At 41.3% G+C, this 25555-nt stretch overlaps 1 protein-coding gene and 1 pseudogene across 2 annotated transcripts in view; one reads left to right on the top strand and one right to left on the bottom strand.

Annotated features, from left to right (window-relative positions):
- LOC133762551 (lamina-associated polypeptide 2-like) overlaps window positions 1–7667 on the top strand; it is a 41520-nt pseudogene extending 33853 nt beyond the window's left edge.
- Window positions 1–25555, bottom strand: part of DCLK1 (doublecortin like kinase 1) — a 393955-nt gene that overhangs the window by 271104 nt on the left and 97296 nt on the right. The window lies entirely within an intron of this gene.

Below are 25555 nucleotides of genomic sequence, written 5' to 3'. Positions count from 1 at the left end.
ACATCTGGGGAGTGAACCAGTGGATGCAAGCGCTCGCTCTCTCTCTCTTTTTTTCTCTCTCCCTCCCTCTCTGTAACTCTGCTTTTCAAATAAATTTTTAAAAAATTGTTAAAAATTTTAAAAACAGACTGTAAAAAACACAGGAAATAGAAGGAGGTTTTCTTCCCCTCCCCCCCTTGGCCACGTATTTCTTTGCCAGCTCTTATTTATTTATTTGAAAGTTATATTTACACAGAGAGAAAAGGAAAGGCAGAGAGAGAGAGAGAGAGAGAGAGATCAGTCTTCCATTTGATGGTTCACTCCCCATTGGCCAAAATGGCCAAAGCCAAGCCAATCTGAAGCCAGGAGCCAGGAGCTTCCTCCAGGTCACCTACGCGGGTGCAGAGGCCCAAGGGCTTGGGTTATCTACTGCTTTCCCAGGCCACAGCAGAGAGCTGGATTGGAAGTGGAGCAACCGAGACTTGAACCAGTGCACATATGGGATGCCGTCACTGTAGACGGCAGCTTTACCTGCTATGCCACAGCGCCGGCCCCTGGTCATCATTTTTCTTTCTTTTAACTTTTATTTAGTAAATATAAATTTCTAAAGTACAGTTTATGGATTACAATGGCTTTCCCCCCCATAATTTCCCTCCCACCCACAACCCTCCCAACTCCCACTCCCTCTCCCATTCCATTCACATCAAGATTCATTTTCAAGTCTCTTTATATACAGAAGATCAATTTAGTATATATTAAGTAAAGATTTCAACAGTTTGTACCCACACAGAACATAAAGTGTAAAATACTGTTTCAGTATTAGTTATAGCATTAATTCACATTGAACAACACATTAAGGACAGAGATCCTACACGAGGAGTAAGTGCACAGTGACTCCTGTTGTTGACTTAACAAATTGACACTCTTGTTTATGGCGTCAGTAATCTCCCTAGACTCTTGTCATGAGTTGCCAAGGCTATGGAAGCTTTTGAGTTCACCGACTTCGATCTTATTTAGACAAGGTCATAACCTGACAAAAGATCATCTACAAAAGAATCTACAGAGTATCATACTTACAACTGAAAGACAAAAAGCTTTTTCCCAAAGATTAAGAACAATATGAAGATGTCTGCCCTCCACAGTTTTCTCCTACCCTCCCCTACCCTCCCCTCATCTCCTCTTCTCCCCCTTCCCCTCCTCCTCCTCCTCCTCCTTCTTCTCTTCATCTCTTCCTTTCTTTCCCTTTCCATTTTTTTTTCAATTTATTTGACACACGCACACACACACACACAGAGTTCATATCCACTGGTTCACCTCCAAAATGCCTGCAAAAGGCAGGGCTCACTAGGCTGATGCCAGAAGTCCCGAAACAAATCCCAACCCGGCAGCAGGGACCGAAGCACTTGCGCCATTGCCTGCTGCCTTCTGTGATGAGCTTTAGCAGGAAGCTGGAATTGGAAGCAGAGTTAGTGAACCCAGACACTCTAATAGTGGATGCTGGCATCTTAAACACTGTGACAAATGCCAGATCCCTGTCACCATTACTATTCAGTGTTGGATTCCTCCACATTTTAGCCGGATCAAGTGACAGAAATAAGAGCCAAAGAGCATCCAGATTGGGAAGGGAGACATATAGTTTCAGATGATATGATCTTATAGATAGAAAATCCCAAGGAATTTACAAAAAGTCTATTAGGATAAATACTTTCCTAAAATTGCAGGATTCAAAATCCACATACAAAAAACAACTGTAGTTTTATAAACTAGAAGTGAGAAATCAAAAAATGAATTTAGCAAAATAATTCCACTTATAATAGCATCAAGAAGAACAAAAAGTTAAATAAATGTAACCAATGTAGTGAGCCTTAAACAATGAAAACCACAAGACATCATTAAAAAATTAAAGAGAATCTAAATAAGTGTAAAGACATCCTGTGTTCAAGGATTTGAAGACTTAAAATTGTTAAAACATCAATAACTCTCCTAATTGGTCTCCAAAAATCCCTATAAAAATCTCAACTGCTGTTTTTTGCAGAAGTTACAAACTGACCTTAAAATTCTTATGGAAATATAGGAAACCCAGGATAGGCAAATCAACTTTGAAAAAGAACAAAGGCAGATTCTCACTTCCTAATTTCAAAACTTACTACAAAGCTATAGCAACCAAGTCACTATGATACTGGCATAGTGGTGAGCATTTGGTACAACAGTTAAGATGCTTGGGAAAACCACATCCCATATTGGAGTTCCTGGATTGGAGTCCTGAATCCCAACTTCTTGCAAATGCACATTCTGGGAGGCAGTAAGTGATGCTTCAAATATTTGAGTCCTTGCCATCCACATGGGACATCCAGATTGAGTTCCCAGCTCTTGGTTTGGCCTGACTCCTAACTTTGTCTTCTTGTGGCCATTTGAGGAGGGAACCAGCAGATGAAAGAACTCTCTCTCTGTTCCTTCTCTCTTCACTATCCAGCTTCTGTTATCCCAATCAATTGTGGTCCCAATATTACTTAGAAAATTCCAGAAAAAAATTTCAAAAAAAATCATAAAAAATTGTAACTTTTATTATATTACATTGCTATAATTTTTCCATTATAAGTGATTGTTAATCCCTACTGCACATAATTTATTTTTGACATTAATTATTATAATTTCATTTTTGATTGTTATGTAATGTGATGTTTCAATACATGTATACATTGTATTATGATCAAATCAGGGCAATTAGCATCTCCATTACCTTAAGCATTTATGATTTATTTGTGGTGACAACATTCAAAATCTTCTCTTTTAGCTATTCTGAAATATACATTATTGTTAATTATAATCACCTTACTGTGCAATAAAACAGCAGAATTTATTTCTTCCTCCTATGTAGCTGCAATTTTGTTTCTTAAAGGCATACATATGTATGTTTGTATGTATTTGAAATACAGAAAGAGAGGAAGAGACAGACACACAGAGACAGTGACAGAGACAGAGAGCAAGAGAGAGCGGGAGGGAGAGAAAAACAGAGATCTTTCATCTACTGGTTCACTCCCTAACTGGCTGCAACAGCCAGGTCTGGGCCAGGTTGAAGCCAGGAGTCAGAAATTCCATCCTGGTCTCTCACCTGGGTGGCAGTGGCCCAACCGCTTGGGCCATTTTGCACTGCCTTCCCAGGCACACTTGCTGGGAGCTAGATGGGAAATGGAGTAATCAGAATGTGAACCGGAACTCTGATATGGGATGCTGGTGTTCCAAGTGGTGCCACAGCAACAGACCCCTAGCTGCAACTTTGTCCCTGTTAAACTAGCCTCATCCCTTGCCCCAATTTCCCTCTACTCTCTACTTCCATGAGATCAATGTTTGTAGATTCCTCTTACTGTGTCTAAGTTATGAAGTTTAACAGAGGTATGTATGCATAGGAAAAGCATAGTCTATGATACTGGATTCAGGTCTGTCTGAGGTTTCAGAGATCCGTGAGGGGATATTAGAACGTATCCCCCAAGGATAAGAGGGGGGGAATTACTGTACATCAAAGACATTAACCTTCAAAACTGGATACATCCTAAAGCGTGCCATTGACTTTGTACCACGTAAATGTTTACAATGTGAGTTTACCAAATGGAGTCAATTCTACAAAAATGCTGTTGCTTTAGGGCTGTGGGAGACATCTGAATTCACATTTTATCACAAGGTTGGATTATTTTTGGCAAATGTTTCTTCATTGCTTTGTGTGTATCTTTTGCTGACAATGAGCCAGTTTCCTTAGCAACGTAACAGCTCAAAATGCAAAATATGAGCAGGAATATACTTAGTCAACAGCTTCCCAGGCATACTTATAAGGAGCTAGGATAATACACTTGATGGTTAGAAATGATATATTAGCTTACAACATATTAATGTAATGCTAGAAAAAAATACTAACTTCCTCCATGAATGTAACATAAGGTATACTGACATAGAAATCCACACATCCTTGGAATATCATAATCAAATTTACTTATTAAAGAGAAATCTATTGAGGGCCAACACTGTGGCGCAGCAGGTTAACGCCCTGGTGTGAAGCACCAGCATCCCATATAGGTGCCAGTTCAAGACCTGGATGCTCCACTTCTGATCTGGCTCCCTGTTAAGGCCTGGGAAAGCAGTAGAAGATGGCCCAAGTCTTTAGGCCCCTGCACCTGTGTGGGAGACCCAGAGGAAGCTCCTGGCTCTTGGCTTTGGATTGGCGCAGCTCCGGCCAATTGGGGAGTGAACCATCGGATGGAAGACCTCTCTCTCTCTGCCTCTCCTCTCTCTGTATAACTCTGACTTTAAAATAAATAAATAAATCTTTAAAAAAAGAAAAATCTATTGAAATTCTTTTTTCAGTTTTATAATTTCACTCTCACAATGCTATCTAAAATAATGGTGGTGATACCAAAGGCTTCAAATTATTCTCACACAATGAGATTTTCATGGTAGCATTATTCTCTGGGACAACATTGAACCTAAATGAAATTTGACATGCATTATTAAAGTTTGACCTTAAAAATATGCTGGGCTTTGTGAGTGAATTAAAGTGATAACTTCAACATGTGCTTATTTGGGAAGAACATGTCAACTGCTGACCCTCCAAGGTATGCACTACAGTTCTGGGGTCCACATAGAAGAATTAAGTACAGTACTAGACATTTTCATATTGTGAAGAAAAATATTACTTCATTAGCTGGGGCAAACAATGACCTATTTCCATTGATGGTTGTGGTTTAAATGGTTGATATTTGCTTTCAAAGTTAATTAAATTGATGTTTTAAAACACCAATCCCAAAAAGACAAGTATCATATGTTTTCCCTGATCTGTGGTAACTAACAGAGTACAAAAAATATAATGTAGAGGAGCAAAATTGACATTTTGAGATTTTATTGTCTTACAGCCCTTGTTTCTACAGTTGAGGAACAGTGTTCTATTCTTCTTACTATTTGTTGAATTATTTACTTGGTGGAGAGTTAAGCTTATGATTATAAAATAAACTGAAAGTGTATCATTGTTTAAAATTAAAAGAAAGGAAGAGGAAGAAAGGGTAGGAGCATGGGCAGGAAGGAGGTCAGGGTAGGAAGTATCATCATGCTCCCAAATCTGTACATATGAAATATATGAAATTTGTTCACCCTACAGAAATAAAACAATATTTAATAATACTTGTTTTTTCAATTTCCAGATTTTCTTAGCTTATTATGAGATACAATTTGAGTTTCTGATGGATCTAACCTATCAACTGAAAAACAGCAGCTTAAGGGTTACTTGTAATCCTACATCACATGGAGATGTGTATCTATGTGTCAAAACAGGATTGACTTTTCCTGAAGTCCAAATGCATGGTGAAAAATGATTTGGGCCGGCGCCGCGGCTCACTAGGCTAATCCTCCGCCTTGCAGTGCCGGCACACCGGGTTCTAGTCCCGGTCGGGGCACTGGTCCTGTCCCAGATGCCCCTCTTCCAGGCCAGCTCTCTGCTGTGGCCAGGGAGTGCAGTGGAGGATGGCCCAAGTACTTGGGCCCTGCACCCCATGGGAGACCAGGAGAAGCACCTGGCTCCTGCCATCGGATCAGCACGGTGCGCCGGCCGCAGCGCGCCAACCGCGGCGGCCATTGGAGGGTGAACCAACGGCAAAAAGGAAGACCTTTCTCTCTGTCTCTCTCTCACTGTCCACTCTGCCTGTCAAAAAAAAAAAAAAAGAAAAGAAAAATGATTTGATGTTTACTTAACACATACTCTGCAATGATTCCCCAAACAGCCCTGATGGAGACTTTGGGTTGGTCTTCTGAGATGCCCATCTGACCACATCACTCATGCTCAATGATTTCCTTTGGTTCCCTTCACAGGAGCCCTTTGGGCTTGGCCTTTACCAGTCTCTCCAGTTTCATATAAAGCTCCTACTTGCTTGCTCCATCTACACTGAACTTCCCTTTTGCTTCTGTATGCCTGGCTTCCTCCTGCCTTCAGACCTGGGCACGTGCTCTTCCCACTGTCTGGAAAACACTCCCCTTCTCTGCACCTAGGTGAGTCCTACTTCATCTTAAGCCCTCGGCTCAGGCACAATCTCCTTGATCTTCCTGGTCACAGGTCACAACTCTACTGCACACACTCATGGCATATTTGTTTCCTTCATAACACAGTCCCAGTGACAATGACACATGGCTTACTGTGGATGTCTGATACAGGTCTATTTTCCCCAAGAGCCTGTCAGTGACACAACAGCAGAGACTGTATTACTTCCTCTATCACATTCCCTAGTGTGGTACAGGGTACCAGGCAGAATGAGTACATGTATCCCATAAGGTTCGATTACCTTAAAATTTGAATCAGCATTTTACCCAAGGAAATTGAATGCACTTTTAATGTTAAAATCTGGACTCTACTAAACAAAGTAGTGCATATTACTTTTACTTGAGATATAGGCAGAACCCAATGATGTCAACTAACCTGGTTTTACGACACAATAGCAAAGGGATGGGTTCAAAAATTAAGTTGGGGAAGACCCCTCGGTCCTCACGAAAGACAAGCTGAAGAGTGAGTTGGTCGCCAACAATGTGATGCTCCCGGCCTGAGAGCAGCGCAAGGACGTCTACGTGCGTGCGGCTCTACCTGCAGCACCTCACTCACCGCGCGCAACCGGCAGCCGCTCGCCGCCGGCTCCAACAGCAAGGGGCGCCCCCGGACTTCTCCAGCAACGAGGAGCGCGAGCCCACCGGATCCTCGGCTCCGTGGCCGCCGCCGCCTCCGCGGGCCGGAGCCGTGCCTCCGTCGGCAGGAAAGCTACAAAGAAAACTGATAAACCCAGACTGGATGATAAAGATGATCTAGATGTAACAGAGCTCACTAATGAAGATCTTCTCGAGCAGCTTGTGAAATATGGAGTAAATCCTGGCCCTATTGTGGGAACAACCAGGAAGCTATACGAGAAAAAGCTATCGAAACTGAGAGAACAAGAAACAGAATCAAGGTCTTCTACTCCTCTACCACCAACTTCTTCTTCAGCAGAAAATACAAGGCAGAATGGAAGTAATGACTGACAGGTGCAGTGACAATGAAGAAGACTCTAAAATAGAGCTCAAGCTTGAGAAGAGAGAACCGCCAAAGGGCAGAGCATGGACGCCAGTAACTCTCAAGCAAAGAACTGAGCACAATCAGGTTGTCAATAGGGTGACTGGAAATTTCAAGCATGCAACTCCTAGTCTGCCAATCACTGAATTCTCAGACATACCCAGAAGAACACCAAAGAAACCACTGACGAGAGCTGAAGTGGGAGAAAAAACAGAGGACAGAAGAGTAGAAAGGGATATTCTTAAGGAAATGTTTCCATATGAAGCATCTACACCAACAGGAATTAGTGCCAGTTGCCGCAGACCAATCAAAGGGGCTGCAGGACGGCCATTAGAACTCAGCGATTTCAGGATGGAGGTGTCTTTTTCATCTAAATATGTTCCTAAGTATGTTCCCTTGGCAGATGTCAAATCAGAAGATGAAAAAAAAGGGACGCTCCATTCCTATGTGGATAAAAATTTTGCTGTTTGTTATTATGGCAGTTTTTTTTGTTTTTGGTCTATCAAGCTATGGAAACCAATCAAGGAAATCCCTTCTCCAGTTTTCTTCTAGATGACTCTAGAAAACTCAAGTGAAATCTTTGGCACATTCAACTTGGTCTCCTATTTTTAATAACTGTATAAAAATGTATATGCTTGTTGACTCAAGAACTAAAAATAATGTGATTTCACCTCAATAAACATAGTATTCCACTGAAAACAACAAAAAAAATTAAGTTGGATAGCTTCTTGGCCTTTTGGCTAAGATCAAGTGTAAAAATTAAGCTGGACTAAGATACAGTTATTGGGAGGTCTCAGCTCTACTTGAGGTTATACTAATTTGGTTAAAGTTTATCTCCATTGTAAACTGGAAACCAATGGAAAAATAAGAATTTTTAAATAGAATTTTCATTTCAAGTGATGTTTTAAAGCATTCTTGTCTTAGTGACATAGACATTCTATTTTTTAATTGGACAAACACTGCCTGAAAGCCTTTAAACAGGCATTGTCACGTGCTTACACAAATCGTTTAATGTCATGTCATCCCCACAATGGCCCTAGTAAACAAAATGATTAACCCAATATTGCAAATGTGGTTCAGAAGGGTTAAGTATCTTGCTCAAGGTAACATTGCTAGCACAGCACTGAATTGAGGCACTGACCCAGATCTCCAAATCTAGAGGCCAGGAACTCTTTCATTAATAAGTGATAAGTGCTTGGAAAAAGAATATATCCATATGTATGCATTCAAAATCTTGCAAATATTAAATGAAGCAGAGTGTTAAACAATGACTTGACTTTTCATTAACTACCATCTCACAGACCAAAAGAATACACCTGTCTGAATTCTGTCACTCTGTAGGAGTTCATATTTATTTATTGTTCACAAATATTTGGTAACCGAAGTCTTTCTGTTTTGTTGCCATTTCCTCATTTCCTTCTGATTGTGGATAGAAATTAGCATTAGGGAATATAAACAGCACTCTGGCCTCAGAATCAGCCCTTACGCCATTTGGATCTGGCTAAAAAGCCCATGAGAGCTTTTCAGGCATGGAAGCCAAGACACTGTGGCAAAAAACGACCTAAATGAAAGATCTCTGTGAGTGAGATCCCAGTGGAAAGAATGGGCCATCAAAGAGGAAGCTACCTTTCTCTGAAGGGAGGAGAGAACTTCCACTTTGATCATGGCCTTGTATAAATAAGGTTGGAGTTTGTGGAGTCAAGAGGCTTCCATTGCCTTGGCAGCTCATGACAAGAGCCTCGTGTGATTACTGACGTCATAAATAAGAGTGTTAATTGTTAAATCAACAACAGGAGTCACTGTGCACTTGCTCCCCATGTAGGACCTCTGTCCTTAATGTGTTGTACTATGAGAATAAAGGGTAAAACTAGTACTCAAACAGTACTTTTTTCTTTGTGTTTCTGTGTGGGTGCAAACTGTTGAAATCTTTACTTAGTATAGAGTTGATCTTCTGTACATAAAGATAATTAAAAATAAATCTTAATGAAGAATGGGATGGGAACAAGGGGAGGGAGGTGGGACAGTTTGGGGGTGGGAGGGTGGGTATGCTGGGAAGAACCACAATAATCCAAAAGTTATACTTATGAAATTTATATTTATTAAATAAAAGCTTTCTATAAAAAACATTAGGGAATAGTATCACAGTTGTTCAGGTTTGGGGAAAGTTTATCTCTAAAATTAAAAATTATACTACTAAGTGAACTTTTTCATCAGGGAAAAGAATATCAATATAGGGCATAAAACACATAGGAAAAAAGTTCATCTAAGAGCGCAGCATTTGGGACAGTGATTAAGTCACTGCTTGGGGCACCTGCATTCTGTATGGGAGTGCCTGGGGTTGAGTCTTGGCTCTTCTGCTCCCAATCCAGCTTCCTGCTAATACATATTCTGGGAAGGCAGCAGGTGATGGTTCAAGTACATAGTTTCCTGCCACCAGGTGGGAGATCCAAGTTGTGTTCCTGGCTCCTGACTTTGGCCTGGCCCTACCCTAGCTGTTGCAGGCATCTGGAAGAGGGAACAAGAAGATGGAAAATCTCTCTGTACCTGAGAGTATCTCTCTGCATTTCAAAGTCCATTCCTTTTCTCAGACTTTCTCCTTACTACAGAGAGGCAGGTCCTAGGTACCCCCCCCAACTGATCAGCTAGCTCCCAGCCCACTCATTCATCCATGTGGCCTCACCTCCCCACACTTCTCACAATGCCCCAACTCTGGAGTTTTAGGTCTTCATAACCTGGATATGTTTCTTCAAAAACCCCTAAATAGTGGTAAGTCATCATCATTTGAGTATAGATTTGACTTTGGAAAATAGCCAAATTCAAATGAGTAAATAATGTACGTGATGAAACTGGATGATTCCATTTAGGCTAAAAAAAATTTTAAATACAAACAGTGATTTTTCTTTTAAAGCTAATGGACTGACTTCATTGTCAACCACTAAAAATGACGAACTCCAAAAAATCTTTCACTTTCCTACAATGTGGCTGCAAGAAACTTGTATACAAGCTGGTGCTCTGGTGTAGTGGGTAAACCCACTGCCTTCAGTGTCAGCATCCCATCCGGGTGCTGGTTCAAGTCCTGGCTGCTCCATTTCTGATCCAGCTCCCTGCTAATGTGCATGAAAAATCAACAGATGATGGCCCAAGTCCTTGGGCTGCTGCACCCACATGGGAAACCTGAAAGAAGCTCCTGGCTCTTGGCTTCAGACTAGCCCAGCTCTAGCATTGCAGCCCTTTGGGGGAGTGAACCAGCAAATGGAATATCTCTCTCTGCCTCTCCCTCTCTCTCTCTGTAATTCTGCCATTCAAATAAATAAATCTTTAAAAAAGAAAGAAAGAAACGTGTAGTATTTGGTGATGATTTCTAAAGATCAGGACTGATTTAGATATATATCCGTATATGTACATGAACTATTTCTATATATTTCTTATATAGCTATGTGCTTTTTTGAGGATACTTCAAAAGGTTCATGAAAATAAAATTAACAGTTGAGTTTATTTTGGCACAAAAAATTTTTTGAAAATTTCTATCATCTTTTGGAAAACCCTTCATATGCATAGTTTTCAAAAATTTTACATCAAAATAAAATTATCTTTTAATTCCATTTTCTACAAAGTTTTGGACATATTTCCATCTATTGGTTCACTTCTCAAATGGCCGCTTCTTCCCAGTCTTCCACGTGAGTTCAGTGGCCCAAGGACTTAGGCTGTCCTCTGCTGCTTTCCCGGACACATTAGCAGGGAGTCTGATTGGAAGTGAAGCAGCCAGGACTTGAGCTGGTGCCCATATGGGATGCCAGCACTGCAGGCAGCGGCTTTGCCTGCTACACCACAGCATGAGCCCCTCGTGATTCTTATCAACTAAGAGTATCCTTTGTTCTGTTGTAAAGATGAGTTTTGCCATCAGGGATCTTATTTATAGTGACATAAACAGAGGATTTAATGGTGGGGTGCTGTTAACTTGGTGAACTGGTAAAATTGTATAGCATTGTCTCTCCCCTTGCAATCTTTTGTTGTTGCCATTGAAATGCATGGCCATAATTTCTCCAAGGCTGACAGAGCACTTTGTATGAGGCTGCTGCACAGCCTGGCTGCTCTTCCTGTGCATCGGAGCATCTACCAGGACCTCCCTCCTCACTCCCTGCTGGGCCCACCTGTTAGGTATTAGGGGTCAGAATCTGAAGATTGGGCTGCATGCACAGCCCAACATGTTAGAAAGAAGTGGAAGAGAACAAAAGGAAGGTGACAGGTCTGTGGGGGCAGCACCCTTTTAAACCATTAATTAATCTGTCTCTCATCACACTGGGTGGTTCAAAATCCCACAGTGGGTTGTCAACTAGAAATTAGATTCTATGCTTCTACTAATCAGTTTTTATTTTAAGTCCAAGTAGCTGCTACCTTTATAACGAGATTGAAAGAAATTAAAAGATTCACACCATGGTATTCAGTTTGGGTTATTACAACTGCCTTTCAAACAAAATCGCTCCATTAACTGGGCAGTTTTGAAAGACAAAGACCGAATGGACTCAGATATGGCCTCTGTATGTTTCTGAAGGTACAATTCCCTTTTGCAATGATCTTTTTTTTAAGATTTATTTATTTATTTGAAAGACAGAGTTACACAGAGAGGAGAGGCAGAGAGAGCGAGAGAGAGAGAGAGAAGAGAGAGAGAGAGAGAGAGAGACTTCCATCCGATGGTTCACTCCCCAATTGGCCGCAACAGTCAGAACTGCGCCGATCCGAAGTCAGGAGCCAGGAGCTTCTTCCAGGTCTCCCACACAGGTGCAGGGTCCCAGTGGCTTGGGCCATCTTCTATTGCTTTCCCAGGCCATAGCAGAGAGCCGGATTGGAAGTGGAGCAGCCGGGACTCGAACCGGCACCCATATGGGATGCCGGTGCTTCAGGCCAAGGTGTTAACCCGCTGTGCCACAGTGCCAGCCCCTGCAATGATCTTTTGTGTTACACCAGGAAGGGAAAGCAGTCAGGGGCTCCTACAGTTCAGCCCCACTGGGGAGCAGCCATGAGCAGCCTGGCCTGGCACCTTCCCAGCAAAAGCACATTTGACGTCTTCTGTGTGTCCCCCTTCTTCACTTCCTTTTATTGCACATATAAAGTGCAAACTTGGGTGAGAAAAATTCTTTGGGTGAGACAGGATTATTTCAATGTCACTTAGAATAGTTGCTTTATTAAAAACAAGATAACAAAAAAGAATGAGATGTCACCTTTTTCCTAAGACAGGAATTAGGGGCCCAGTCACTGAGGGGTATGGATAGATGAGAAATGTTATCACCCACAAAACATCAGGATGGATCAACAAAACACACTGTGTACCAAACCTATCCATTTGACAGAAGCATGCAAAAAGCAAGTGAAAAGCTCTTTGTTGGACTACATTCATGCTTTTAAATTATGAACCACTTAAAGACATTTATATGCAATTTGTATTGAATCTAGAAGAAGCTTTTATCAGTTTGAAATACTATCCCACTGAAGTGTCACATTAAGTCAGATGTGATGACCTCATTTTAATTTTGCTATGGCTATCACGATTTTGGCCAATGGGGGGAGAAGGCAGAGGTCTGTCAAGCTGATTATAACTCATTTACTGTCTCTTTAAGTCTTTTTAAAAACTTAACGTGTAAAGTAGTGATAACACTTGCTCTGCATTTCCACAATGAAACAGGAAGACTAAAATCATACAATATATAGGAGGCAACATCATGCAGTGGAGTCCAGGCATTGGAATCTCACAGTTTAAACAAGGGCAGGCATTCAGTCTAGTGGTGAAGGCACTGGTTAGGATGCCTGTGTCCCACAACAGAGCACTTGGCCCGGATACTGGCTTGGGCTCCTGACTCCAGTTTTATGTTTATGCAGACCCTGGAAGGAAACAATGATGGTTCAAGAAACTGGGTTCCTGCCACCCGCATGGGAAACTTGGATTGACTTCTGGCTCTGGTCCTCAGCCATTGCAGGCATTTGGAGACTGAACCAGTGGATGAGAGCTCTCCCCACCTATTTGTCTTTTTCCCTTAAATAAATAAAATAAAAGGCTACTCTTTAAAAAAATAGTCAACCTGAACCACTTACACTTAATATTGGTGTGACTCTGGGCAAGTAAGTTAAGTTTTCTTTTGAGGAGTAACAACATCAACCATGTGGGACTGCTGGGAGGTTCCAGAAAAACAAAGCCTCTGAAGTGCCAGCCAGAGTCTGGCATATGGTTAACACTCCATAACATCTGTCGAGGGCTTAACGCTGTGGCTTAGTGAGTTAATCCCCCACCTGCGGAGTCGGCATCCCATATGGGTGCTGGTTAGATTCCCAGCTGCTCCACTTCCTATCCAACTCCCTGCTAATGGCCTGGGAAAACAGTGGGAAGATGGCCCCGGGCCCCTACAGCCATATGGGAAACCCAGGAGAGGCTCCTGACTCCTGGCTTTGGATCAGCCCAGCTTCAGCCTTTGTGCTCATTTTGGGAGTGAACAAAAATAAACAAATCTTTATAATAACATCTACCATATATAACATTATAAATCTTAATCAAATTGAAAGCAAGTCGTACACTTCCTGAGTATAATATGAGTATAAGCTTAATAAATAAATGAGACATGATGGTTTTGGTTTGGGTCCAGCCATCAGTGAACAAAATAGTCAGTCCAAAACTAATCCCAAAATGTCAACAGTGAAGTCACTGCTATGGTTTGGATATGGTTTGTGTGTGTCCTCTAAAGGTCTGTGTTGCTGGAAGCGTGGTCCCCAGTGTGGTGATATTGAGGGGTTGGAACCTCTAAGAGATGGGCTAGTGGGGGGTAACCAGGTCACTGAAGGCTTCATCTTCAGAAGGGACTAATACAGTTCTCTGGGAACCCTTGCTAGTTTAAACACAGTGGATTGTGAGGCCAGCATAGTGGCACAGTAGGTTAATCTTCCGCCTGTGGCGCCGGCTTCCTATGTAGGCACTGGTTCTAGTCCTGGCTGCTCTTCTTCCAAATCAGTTCTCTGCTTGTGGCCTGGGAAAGCAGTAGAAGATGGCCCAAGTCCTTGGGACCCTGCATCCGCATGGGAGACCAGGAAGAATCACCTGGCTCCTGGCTTCGGATCTGCACAGCTACAGCCAATGTGGCCATCTGGGGAGTGAACCAACGGATGGAAGAACTTTCTCTCAGTCTCTCCCTCTCACTGTCTGTAACTCTACCTCTCAAATAAATAAATAAAATCTTAAAAAAAAAAGACAGTGGGTTGTGAGATAATGTGCAAGTCTGGCCCCTGAATCGTCTGACTTCCTGTCGTGCAGGGAGCTTTTCAGTATGTGCCCCCACCATTGTGACGCCATCCTTCGTGGTGCCTGATCTTATTTCAGCCTCCAAAACTGTGAGCTAAAGAAACCTCTCTCCTTTCTAAAGTCCCAGCCTCAGTGATTTCTCCATAAAAACACAAATAGACTAATTTAATCACGAACATAAAAATAACACAAGTTAATCCCTCGTCTGAAAGCGAGTATCATGTATAGCAATGTAATCATAAGGATGAAAAAAAAAAAAAACAGAAGTAATAATAGAAACATTTTGCTGTTTTCACACCAAATGAAATTAATTGTAATTATATCTGAGTTTTAAAGTTTTAGCCCATTAAAATTAGCACTGTGAGCTTGGTTTAATTATGGACAAGTCTGTACAATGTGTTTTCCCTATATCTTTTGTTTTTATTTCAAAATGAAAAAAGTCAGTTCCCAATTTCCTCAGTGTTCCTCGTGTTGATCTCCTGAAAGTGATGATAAATGTGTCTTTAATATCAAATATTAAATATTTAATATCAAATATTAAAGATCTGTGTTGTGCTGCAGTAGGTTACGCCTACACCCTCAATGATGGTGTTCCATATGAGCAACGGTTTTAGTCCCAGCTGCTATACATCCAATCCGTCTCTCTGCTAATGAGCCTGAAAAAGCACTGGAAGATGGCCCAAGTACTTGGGTCCATGTGACACATATGGGAGACACTGATGGAGTTCCAAGTTCCTGGCTTTGGCTTGGCCCAGCACTAACCATTGTGGCCATTTGGGAAGTGAACCAGTGAACAGAAAAACTTTCTCTCTCCTTTTCTGACTCTCCCTGTCTTTTTCTCTCTCTTTCAAATAAATAAATCTTCAAGACAAAATAAAGACATATATCTGGACCTTGGATTTGCTTACTGTTTTAGACTGTAAACTGCCCAATGACCAATTCTATTCCTAAATTTTTGAAGGATTTAGGTCATGACATCAGCAATATGAGTAAGAGGGAATGTAACACATGTTCCATGGAAATCTTATCCAGCCAAGTCCCCTGCTCAGTGGTATACTGGTAGACTATCTCTTCAGGAGCACAGAGAAAAGATTTCATTCTCCAATGACCAAAGTGTAAATATTCCTGCCATGGCTGATTTCAAGTTTCAAGCAGTTTAATCTCCAGGTCTTGTGTGTTTCACATGAGCCAGGAAGAGTGAGTTCCAGCACACTTATCTCTTAACACTTGGAATAAAGGCTCTTGGTAAGGAGCACACACAGGAAGATGGAAACAGAGAAGGAGCCAGCTATAGAAGCAAAAAGGTCCAGACAGGTAGACATGCCACAGGTGGGCATCAAGTCACTGTGGCTTGCTCCTTTACTGAAACCTCCTTATTTATTTATTTATTTTTTATTTGTTTGACAGGTAGAGTTATATACAGAGAGAGAGAGAGAGAGAGCAAGAGAGACAGAGAGAAAGGTCTTCCTTCCATTGGTTCACTACCCAAATGGCTGCTACAGCCGGCGCTGCACCTATCTGAAGCCAGGAGCCAGGTGCTTCCTCCTGGTCTCCCATGCGGGTGCAGGGCCCAAGCACTTGGGCCATCCTCCACTGCCTTCCCGGGCCACAGCAGAGAGCTGGACTGGAAGATGAGCAACTGGGACCAGAACCCGGCACCCATAAGGGATGCCGGCACTGCAGGCGGAGGATTAACCAAGTGAGCCACGGCACCGGCCCTACCTCCTCTCTTATTTGACTGTGAAAATATCAGCCCAGTGTTAGAGGCAGCACAAAACCCTGGCCTCTTCAGATACTCCCGCCCTCCAAAGCAAGCTGTGCGCCATCTTTGCTGTCTTGTCTGCTGCTGTCTCTTAACTGAATCCAGCCCATTCCCTGTCTTTTGCTTTTTCCTTGTCCTCACTCCCCCCACCCTTCTTTTCTGGGGGTTTTGTCTGTCTCCTTCTTCCCCATCCCTCTTTCTGTCCTCACAATCACCTGTATTTCTCACCTTCTCCCCTCCCCACTTCCTTCTACAACATCTATTTTCAGAGTTTTTGGAGTTATATTTTGAGTAATCTGTTTTTGCCTGTCTTATGCCCCCAAACATTTACATGTTATCAGATCTCACATTAAATATCACATAAAACTGAGTCATAATTTTAATGAACAATGATTAATTTTGAATATCCTTTGGGAAAGGCTCTTTAGGCAGGTAAAAAGAGTACTAGAATTTTCACTATTCTCTGAATGTGGCTTATGCTCAAGAAACGGCTGGAGAACTGAACTTTACATTGTTAGATGAAATTATGCATCATGGACACATTAAGAGTTTTAGGGCAGAGCAAGTTGTGGCCTTTGTGGTGGTGCAAAGATTTCACAGAGAAAAGTTTTTTTGTAGGTAGTGACAATGTCACGTATTTTTACTAAATACTCGTATATATCCAATAACTAACTGAATCTGAGAGAATGGTAAAAAGACAAGAGATCATTGATACCATCTTCTATAGCTTTCTCATTTTATAATAAGGAAGCCAGCTTCCAGAAAAGCTCAGTGATGTGTACATGGTTGTCTTGCTCACTGAGCTAGTGACAGCCCCTTGTGACAGATGAGGCCAGGGTCAGCAGGTGCTGTCCACAGCAGAGCAAGAGCCAAAGGAGGTAGGCAGCAGGCCGTGTGTCTGCTTCAGAGCCAAGAGATGACTGGGTATTCCGAAATGTTTGCTAGGTGGTTAAAGGAATGCCAGCCTCCTTGAATTAGGGTGGAGAATCCTGGAGAACGAAATACCGTATCAAGGTGCTCTACGGCCTAGTTCTGGTCAAGGAAAAGAGGTGAGAAATGGAAAATTGAGGGACCTGCAAGACAAGCTTTATTTTAAGTCAAGGTCCAAAGAAGCACTGGCATTTCTTGGTACATGCATCTTTTTGTTTTAATCAAACACACAAGCTCAGAAGCTTTTCTAGAATGTGTTCCTAAGCAACTTATGCACAACTGATCTTTTAGAAGCAACATATTTGGTGGCACTTTTCAGAAAAAGGCTGGCACACTTTCCATACGTGGTAGCATGATAATGAAAATCATTGACATTTACTCAATTCTTACCATGTACTATTATAAGCACAGCACAAAGTTACCTCCTTTAATACTAAATACAACTAGTATGTATGCATTAGACAGTATTTTTCCTTTTGCAAAAAAGCAAACTGAGGGGTGGAGAAGTTAAGAAGAATGTGCCAAATTCATGTAACTAAGAAGCCAATTGAGACTTGAATGAAGTTTCTCTAGTTCCGAAATCAACAATCTCAATCACTCCTTTTACAGAGTACTCCTGTGAGTGGTAATTCATGTCTAACACTTTGTGATTCACAGCACCATAGTCTATGACTAATGAAGGTGTTTTACATGGCTTGCCAGTCATTAGTCAAGGTACCTACCGACAAGGAATGCCTTCAAACACTCCACAGGTGGTTTTTTTTTTCTTTTTTTTTTTACTGTTGTAGAAAGCACAACTTTTGACTTTAAAAGAAACTTAGATAAAAGGCATATAAATATTTTATTTCAGGTAAGGAATAACTAGGGGATGGCTTCAGGAACATAGAGAATCTCAAAAGCAGACAATGGTTTAAAAGAAAAAACTCCAAGGCTGGCATTAGGTAAACTAATTGGGAGGCTGGTTTGGATGCCCACCTCCTATATCAGAATGTCTGGGTTTGGGTCCTCTGTCCACTTCCACTTCAGCTTCCTGCTAACGCACACCCTGGGAGGCAGCAGGTGATGGCTCTAACACTTGGGTTCCTGCCACCCAGATAGGAAACTTGACTGAATTCTAGGCTCCTAGTTTTGGCCTCGCCCACCCCTGGCTGTTGGGGGTGTTTTGGGAAGTGAACTAGTACACAGAATGTCTCTCTCTTTATGTCTCCATCTCTCTCTCTGTTCCTCTGCTTTTCAAATAAAATAAAACAAAAAACAAAAAGAAAAGAGAACTCCAGAAATAACTCTTGGCCACCACATATAGCTGAAGTGTGAAACTGTAGCCCATTGCCAGATCCTCTGAACAAAATCTATGAAAATTAAAGGACATAATCTGGTAACAGTTTTTTTTTCCTTGCCATTAGAGCTATACTGAGATGCAGTTAATTCTGGTTGAAATGTTTCTGTCTTCCAAAAGGCAGCAGCTGGCCTCTAGTATAAAAAGCAAATTGGTGAATAAAATTCACACTTTTCAAAATGTGTGAAAACCAGTGATTTTTCTCAGCAGTATTTTCATCTAAAGCTAAACCAGAGAGGCAAAAGCTGACTTTTAAAAATTGCTTTTTAACTGAAATTTCCGTCAATTTTCTTGGTGAGATGTTTTGTTTACAGTGTTACATAGACAGGGTTAGCATGTGTGCATGTACACACATATGCACACACACAAATACACTGTCCTGCCATCTTCCAAAACTGAGCCATAAGGAGAAAAAAATCCAACTAACAATCTTTGATTCAGTTCAACAAAGACCTACTTTATCCATGACAACCTGTAGGTATGACAGAGACATAAGTATCTTGTTGCATTAAGTAGACCATTTACTAGCAAAATGCTTCAGAACTCAGTGTCTAATAATGCATATATTATTTGTTCTAAATTTAAAATTGAGTTGGCATTACTAAGTAGCAAGTGTTCATGGGAGCATAACACAGAATTTCTTTAAAATATCATATTGATTAGATTCAAAGAAGTTAATTTAATTTTATAAAACTCATCCTGACCCTTGGTTCAGCAAAATGATAATATTTAAATATATCATTTATGCCGGCGCCGTGGCTCAACAGGCTAATCCTCCGCCTTGCGGCGCCGGCACACCGGGTTCTAGTCCCGGTCAGGGCACCGATCCTGTCCCGGTTGCCCCTCTTCCAGGCCAGCTCTCTGCTGTGGCCAGGGAGTGCAGTGGAGGATGGCCCAAGTGCTTGGGCTCTGCACCCCATGGGAGACCAGGAGAAGCACCTGGCTCCTGCCATCGGAACAGCGCGGTGCGCCGGCCGCAGCGCGCTACCGCGGCGGCCATTGGAGGGTGAACCAACGGCAAAAGGAAGACCTTTCTCTCTGTCTCTCTCTCACTGTCCACTCTGCCTGTCAAAATAAATAAATAAATAAATAAATAAATAAATAAATATATCATTTATTGTACTCATAGTATCTCAAGAATAGCCATCATCTTAAAAGCACAATTTTCTAGATGGAGTTTCCCCAATATTCTTTAATGGTTCTTTGTAGTTTAAAATTTTATTTATTGTTTAATTTTATTTGAAGAAAGTGAGAGGGGATGGGGGAAGAGAAAGAGAGATACCCCCCTTCCACTGGTTCATTCCCTAAATGCCTGTAACAGTTGGGGCTGTGCCAAGTCAAAGCCAGGAGTGAGGCCCTGAATCTGGGTCACCCATGGGGGTGTCAGGGGTCTAACTACCTGAGCAATCATTAGCTCCCTGCATGGGGTGCACATTAGCAGGAAAGTGGAATCAGAAGCAGGGCCAAGACTCAAACCCAAGTGCTCTGATATAGGATGCAGGCATCCCATGAAGTATATTAACCTCTACACCAATGCCTGCCCTGATTTTTTTCTAACTTTGAAATGAGATTCTCAAAATAAACATAATATATAATTTACTGATTTTTCTTATTAATGTCCAATCACCCACCTTTTTTAAAAAGTAAACTTTATTTATAGAATAACTTTAGATTGACAGAAAAACTGCAAAGATGATACAGAGTTCCTATATGGGCCACAGCTCATTTCCCTTCTTATTGCTATCTTACATTATTGCATTAGCATTACATCTTACATTAGTATTGAAATGAATGAACAAATGTTATTTTTAAATTTTCTTTTGTTCCCCCAGCTTTATTAAGTTATAATTGACAACTGAAAATTGTATACATTTACAGTGTTTACAGTGTAAAATTGATGCTCTGATATACACATGTATAAATTGTGAAATTGTTAAATAAAGATAATTAGCCTACTATCACCTCTTATACTTAGCATTCTTTCATGGTGAGAACACTTACAAGATACTCAGCAATTCTCAAATACACAACACATTACCATTGACAATTATCACTATGCTTACATTAGGTCTCCAGAACTTATCTGTTCTGAAACTTTGTACCCTTTAACCAACACATCACCAGCTTTCCTGTCTTGCTCTGCCCCAGGCTTGGCAACCACTGTTCTACTCTTTGCTTCTTTGACTTTGACTTTCTTAGATTCCATATGTAAATGAGACCTTGCAATATATGCCTATTAGGGGCTGCTTTATTTCACTTAGCATTATGCCCTCAAGGTTCATCCAAGTTGTTGCAAATAAAAGGATTTTCTTCTTTATCAAGGATGAATAATATTCCACCACATACATTTTCTTTATCCATTCATCCACTGATAGATATTTAGGTTGAGTTAGTGTCTGGATTATTGTGAATAAAGCATAATGAACTTGGGAATGCAGGAATCTATCTAACATACTTCACAACTTCTACATCCTTAACTTGTAAAATTACTAAAAGAAAACACCAAAGAGCTCCTTGACACTAGTGTGGGCAATGAAGGAAAGAATATTAATGCATTATTGTTCACACATTTCACTCAGATTTTTCTGTTTTTACTTAAGGGCTCAGTTTCCAAGTACTTTTCTCTCCCAGACTCTCATCCATGACATTTCCTTTAGTGGTCACGTCTCCTTAGGCTCCTCAGGGCTATGAAAGTTTTTGGATTTTTCTTATTCGTCACCATTTTGACAGTTTTGAGGAGTGCTGGCAGATGTTTGCAGAACGTCCCTCCCCTGGGATTTGTCTGATGATCTGCTCATGATTAGACTCAGGCTGTTTGGGAGAGGAAGACCACAGCGGTAAGTGGATTCTTCCCACATGAAGGACACACTGTGGAAAGTGCAAATTATCAATGTGACTTAGCAATGTTGATACTGATCTGGATCATCTGGTGAGACAGGCTTGGCAGGTTTCTCTATAGTAACAATCTTTTTTCCTTTCTATTTTGTACTCTTTGGAACAAAGTCACTGTGTGCAACCCACACTAAAGAAATGGGGAGTTACACTCATGCTCCTTGACTGCAGAATATCTACACAAACTATTTGTATTTCTGCATTAGAGATCTGTCTCTTCTTGTTCATTTATTTACTTACTTTCTCAATTATTTACATTACCATGGACTCTCAGATATTTATATTTTGTATTATAATCTAAGATTCTTTATTTGCTGTGTTGTTCAGATTGTTCCAACTTAGCCATGGGATGCTCCTTCAGTTGGTTCCTGTGTCACTTTGATGAATTTCCCTCATTGTGGGGCTATTTTATTTTGTTTTCTGAACACTTGCTTACTTTCTGGTACTACAAGATGCTTAAGGCTCAACTTCTATTTTTCCTGCCCTGGTTCTAATACAAGCCACATTGCTAAGAATCCCTACTTCCTCTTCTTGGAGAACAGGTGGTAAAACCAAGATCTAGCATTAGATTTGCTCAGTGCTACTACAATGTCATTGCTCCCAGGACTTTTCAGCTGATAGAATAGCAAAATACATTTGTGTATACTAATCCACACATATAAATACTTCTATATGTAACCATCATCGTCAATTTTAAAGTAAACATGAGTTCTTACTGATATCTCCAACTCTATAGTCTATAGCCACTGGGGTCATATTAGCCATCTGTAGTTATTTGTAAAATTCCACTCCATTAGAAATATAGTTCACGCTACCTGCCATCCATTTCCTTAATTGTTCAATCCAGAATATACATTTCTTTCTATATATATATATATATATATATAGGCATCAGAACTGTGAATCCACACTCCCTCTGGAAACAATTTTATCAACTACTGAATAATAATTATGCATAGCCTCTGTTGCTTTCATCTCAGATCCTATTTATTTATTTATTTAATAGGCAGAGCTACAGACAAGTAGAGGCAGAGAGAGAGAGGCCTTTCATCCACTGGTTTACTCCTCAGATGGCCACAGCGGTTAGAGCTGGGCTGATCTGAACCGAGAGCCAGGATTTGGGTATTCCATGAGTATTCCATGGACTACTTCTGGGTATTCCATGAGGGTGTGCAGGGGCCCACGGACCCGGGACATCCTCCGCTGCTTTCCCAGGCTACAGCAGAGAGCTGGATTGGAAGTGGAGCAGCTGGTACCTGAACCGGCACCCATATGGGACGCTGACAGCATAGGTAGCGTCTTCACCCATTATGCTACAGCACCGGCTCTCCACTCATTTCTAAAGCTACATCAGTCAGCACCTTAACCCCCAACTCCTTCAGTGAAGTTGTTATATACATCTGTTATATAGCTGGATAATTTTGCCACACACATTGTAATTTCAAAAGGAAAAGAAGCTAAATATATTAATGTTTCATTTTATTCTAGATACCAGATTTTTTAGAATGCAATTATATTTTACTCCAATTTCTTTTCTTTTCTTTCTTTCCTTTTTTTTTTTTTTTTTTTTTTTGGACAGCCAGAGTTAGACAGTGAGAGAGAGAGAGACAGAGAGAAAGGTCTTCCTTCCGTTGGTTCACCCCCAAAATGGCTGCCATGGCTGGCACACTGCGCCCATCCAAAGCCAGGAGCCAGGTGCTTCCCCCTGGTCTCCCATGCAGGTGCAGGGCCCAAGCACGTGGGCCATCCTCCACTGCCTTCCCGGGCCACAGCAGAGAGCTGGACTGGAAGAGGAGCAACCAGGACAGAACCTGGGGTGCCGGCGCAGCAGGCAGAGGATTAGCGCTGGCCCTCCAATTTCTTAAGTATTTTAAATAGTGTGTTTAAACTGCACATCCCTGCAGTTACTAAGTGTGCTCACAACACACACTTGTACTCATGTGTGCACACACAAATTATATCTGAATAAATTTGGTATAGTGAAATGCTACACAGATCTAAATGTTGAAATATTTCATATTTAGCTTCTATTAAGATATACTTAAGTGAAGAATTACACTTTAGAAAATACATAAACTCTCTCTCAAGGATGCCTCCACTTATAGGGCTGTAATTACTTTCTTCCCTTTTCTTTCGCATTTGAAAATAAAAGCAAAGAAAACCTTGATTTGTTTATTTTATTATTTTTTTTTATTTTTTGACAGGCAGAGTGGACAGTGAGAGAGAGAGACAGAGAGAAAGGTCTTCCTTTTTGCCGTTGGTTCACCCTCCAATGGCCGCCGAGGCCAGTGCACAGCAGCCGGCACACCGTGCTGATCCGAAGGCAGGAGCCAGGTGCTTCTCCTGGTCTCCCATGGGGTTCAGGGCCCAAGCACTTGGGCCATCCTCCTCTGCACTCCCGGGCCATAGTAGAGGGCTGGCCTGGAAGAGGGGCAACCAGGACTTAATCTGGAGCCCCGACCGGGACTAGAACCCAGGGTGCCGGCGCCGCAGGCTGAGGATTTAGCCTATTGAGCCACGGCGCCAGCGAAAACCTTGAATTGGCTCTTCTGCTTTTGCCACTCAACCTGAGGAGTGGTCAGACAGGGGCTGGAAACATAGCCTAAAGCCAGAGCTTTGCTTCAGTAATTCTGGCCTTCATTTTCAAAAGGGATGATGACACACAAAATATGGGTGGAGCACATGGAATGTAACATTTCTAAATTTGATAAATCAGTAAATAGTAGCAGAGCATATTTTTAAGCAACATGGAAATAAATACCCAAAATAGCTGTGAACATTTTATTTCTAAGCACATGTGTCTATTACCTTTCTATAAAATAAATTATCACAATAAAACCAAACTAGCTTCAGAGCAATAATAATAATAATAATAATAGCTGAGTATAGGGATTAATGATTTATGTGGAAGTTTTCAAACAGAGTGAAGCTGAAGAATTTTTATACTGAATGAATCTACACCCAACAATCTGACTCTTACATTAACATTGAAGCATCATTGTTTGGTGACATACCCATCCACCTAACCATTGTCTTTTCTATTTAAAGTCCATCTTCTCTTCTGGATATATATCAAAGTAACTTTCAAACATCAGTATATTTCTAAGTATTTCAGCATACCCATGAGAATATATACTCTAGAAAGACAGTTTTAAAGAGATGTTAAAATCAAGCAAATTAATAAACAAAATACAACTTAACAGAATACAAGAACATGAGTTTTCTCAGCCAATCCTGATTTTTGTATATTTAAACTTTAAAAATGTTTTCATCAATAAGTGCTCCTGAGAGCCTCAGTCAATGAAGACCCAGGAAAAGTATGTTGAAGTAAACTGAAATTTCAACTTTCTGAGCATACAATTCTTGCAGAAACGGCCAGTTTGTGTTTTGTGATATGTTATTTTTTAAAGCATAAGCTATTAAATAAGATTTTTCAAATATATAAAGAAACATAAATATTTGTTTGGTAAAGGAAGTTATTGGAACTGACTGGTACAAATATTTGCTTACTTTTCTAATAGGAATGTCCTTCCTGGTTTAATAAGCTTGCAGTAGCACACACACATGTGCAGTGTCCTAACCTGTGGTTGAGAACTGGGACTAACTTGAAAGCTCCAACGGAAATGGCTGCAGTAATTTTTATGGCACTTTATGGTTCTTGTAGTCATCCAACTGCAACTGAATTAATGCAAATTATAACGTACAGGCTGGCGCCGTGGCTCAACAGGCTAATCCTCCGCCTGCGGCGCCGGCACACCGGGTTCTAGTCCCGGTTAGGGCACCGGATTCTATCCCGGTTGTCCCTCTTCCAGGCCAGCTCTCTGCTATGGCCCGGGAAGGCAGTGGAGGATGGCCCAAGTGCTTGGGCCCTGCACCCGCATGGGAGACCAGGAGAAGCACCTGGCTCCTGGCTTCGGATCAGCACGATGCACTGGCTGCAGCGGCCATTGGAGGGTGAACCAACGGCAAAAAAGAAGACCTTTCTCTCTGTCTCTCTCTCTCTCACTATCCATTCTGCCTGTCAAAAAAAAAATTATAATGTACAAAAAGAGAGCCCGAACAGTGATCATTTTGTAACTGTGGTTTACCAGACAATGTTAAATTGAGTACATTCTTTAAAATACTTCCATGACTTTGTGGCGTTGCCTAGACCCATGAATCACATCAGAAAAGAAACCAAGAAAACTAGAATGGCAGCTGGAAATCTCATTAACTCTTTTTTTTCTGAAATCTGATTTCTGTGCCAGCACATAACACATCAGGGCTAAGTGATGGCATAGGAACAATCTACAAAGTGGCCCT

This window comes from Lepus europaeus, chromosome 6, assembly GCF_033115175.1.
Source record: "Lepus europaeus isolate LE1 chromosome 6, mLepTim1.pri, whole genome shotgun sequence".
NCBI lineage: Eukaryota > Metazoa > Chordata > Mammalia > Lagomorpha > Leporidae > Lepus > Lepus europaeus.
This window is presented reverse-complemented; position numbering and strand designations above follow the sequence as displayed.